Genomic DNA, 2,830 nt, shown 5'->3' with positions numbered 1-2,830 from the left:
ATTGTAAAGGTTACTGGTTAGGCCACATTTGGAATATTGTGTACAGTCTTGGGCTCCTTACCTTAGGAAAGACATTGAATTGTTGGAAAGGTTCAAAGAAGGATTTAGAATGGTTCTTGGGATGAAGGGGTTGTTATACGAGGAGAGGCTGAAATCTTTCAAATTGTTTTCTCTTGAAAGTTAGGGAGGATCTGATTGAGGTGTTTAATATTGTAAAGGGAATTGATACTGTTGATGCATCATCTTTTTTTTTCATATTTAACAGGGACTAGGGGGAAAATATAAATTTTGGCAAGGTAGGAGTCATTTTCAGCTAAGACAGTTTCATTTTTCTAACAGGGTGATTGGCCTTTGGAATGGGTTGCTTTTGGGTGTTGTAGAGGCAGTAAATTTAAGTGAGTTTAAAAAAAGATTGAGAAGTATATAAATGATAAGGGCTGGCTCTAAGATTTTTTTAAATTAGTTTAATTTAGTTAAGAGGATGGAACAGCCGAGATGGACCAATAGGTCCCATGTTGTCCCAAAACATTATGATATGTTATTATGTTAAATAGCTTCATGCGATAAAGACGTTTGATACTTCTTCAGCATTATGAACAAGTCAGTTTGGTGTTGTGTACGTGAAAGCGGCTCAATGAGTTATCTATACTTTGCACACAGCAGAGATCGAGCCCCAGACTTTGGGCTTTATAATCTCAAATTTATTGCTGAGCCAGTGGGGATCACACAGTACTCTAATTAGAGCCACTGTTCTACCTAGGTGAAACTTGTGTTTCAAGTTATAATTACCAATTATATATATATACAAGATTAGTAAAAGTTGTTAATTTAAAAAGTAAGAATAAGGATCGTCAAAAAATACAGAAACAAGTTGAATCAAAATGCAAAAATCTTATTTTCAAGCCTACAACTGGAGACTCTAAAAGAAGTAAACGAACTAGGTTGGAAATAGTGTTCACATTATCTTCTCAAGCTATAAATCCCTGTTTTGACTCCATGTCTACAGTACTTATCAATAGGGATTTGTACTTGAGAAAATAATGTGGACACTATTTCCAGCCTAGTTTGTTTACTTCTTTTAGAGTCCCCAGGTGTAGACAGTTGCAACAGTTTACTGTTGCATTGGCTTTTTTCCCCACCCAACCATAATTTACTGAGCCAGGTGGCTTTGTGCCTGGGGTTTCATGCAAACACGCGTTTAGCAACCGTCGAGTACAAAGGCAGCCGATCAGAACAACAACATATCTATTAAGTATTTTATACCACGTAAATCAACTTTTAAATAGGTCATGGACAATCGCAGCGTTTCATATAGCATATCTGTTTATGTTTTGGTGCAAAATACCAAGCTGATTTTGCTGCAGGCTTGTGAAACAATAATATGAATAAATGGGCAAATTTTGATTTTGTCTAACAATCCTGAAATCACTTATTTTGCTTATTATCAATGTTTGGGTAGTCTTAACTATTGAAAAGGAAGGTTTGAGTGTTGTCTCAAGAATAAGTCTGTTTTTTAAGGTGTTTTTTGCCCGAATATTATATTAGAGTTTTGTACGATCCTTATTATGAACCACTATCGTGGTTCATGATATGTTTGAGAGAGTGAGTGAAAGAAGCCAAACGAAACTAACAAACAACCGAGAACGTATCGAAGCTATGTAATTGTTGTAAACGCGTAAAATGGCCATATGATTTTTGTTTTCGTTTATTGCACAGAAGAAATGGTTGGAATTGTAGTCAAGGAAAGACTATATGTTAATCTGTTTGTGATGAATCAAGGGTACCGTTAGTTTTGCAACTTTCAAATGTTAACTGTTATGTAAAGAAATGAAAACGAGCGGTTAGAAATTCTTTAAATATAGTCCATACATATAGACAAGTAGGTGTAGTAGGTGCAACCCTAACTCCTAAAATACGTCCGTATTTCAAATGTGTGAAAACAGCCTCGAATATCATTGACCCCCAGTGGCACAGCGGGATGTCTGTGGAATGACTACGCTAGAAACCGATTTTCGATACCCGTGGTGGGCAGAGCACAGATAGCCCTTTGTGTAGCTTTGCGCTTAACTACAAACAAACAAACATTTTCCATTGTAAGGATAGAAAAATAATAATTTCTGAGGGATTTGGCCTCTCACGTCCAGAATGGTATCGCCACTCATTTCCTTTTACCTTCAAAAAACAAATTTCTCCTGTAGAGTAAAGATTAATGAAAGGTGGCAAAAAGACACTGCTGCAGCAGCATAATCGAAGCGGTGAAAAACAATAGGAATCTAGCGATCATAATTGGCAAACGTTTGGTGTTCTACACACCTCGTTAATAAAGTTGCAAAATAATATAAAATAACACATTTATTCAACTTCGGATATTTGTATCCGAAGATGTTTTTTTAATTACCTCACAATTTAAAGAGAAAACAAAAAATTCACATTTAGATCCTCTACACGAAGTAATATATAGAAAAGCAGATAACGAAAATACAACTGAATGTGTACAAAACGTTAAATATAACGTTAAAATGTTGGGAAAAGATATAAAATGGAATAAATAATATTAAGGAAATTTAAATATTAAAGAGGTTGACTATTAACTAAATTTTTGAATGCAATAGTAGCTACCTCTATGTACTTCTAAAAATAAAAAAATCTAAAGAACTTAATTATTAACTTAAAAATTACGTAATCCTTCCAGTGACGTACACGACGGGTGGGAGTTCGTATCTCTGCCTTTCTGCTCTTATGTCTGTGAGGATTTATTATTATATATTTATTTTAATATGGATGTTTGCTTGAATTAAATTTATATTTACAAGTGTTCATAACTTATACA

Source organism: Limulus polyphemus, unplaced genomic scaffold, assembly GCF_000517525.1.
Source record: "Limulus polyphemus unplaced genomic scaffold, Limulus_polyphemus-2.1.2 Scaffold545, whole genome shotgun sequence".
Lineage (NCBI taxonomy): Eukaryota > Metazoa > Arthropoda > Merostomata > Xiphosura > Limulidae > Limulus > Limulus polyphemus.
Note: the sequence above shows the minus strand (reverse complement) of the source record.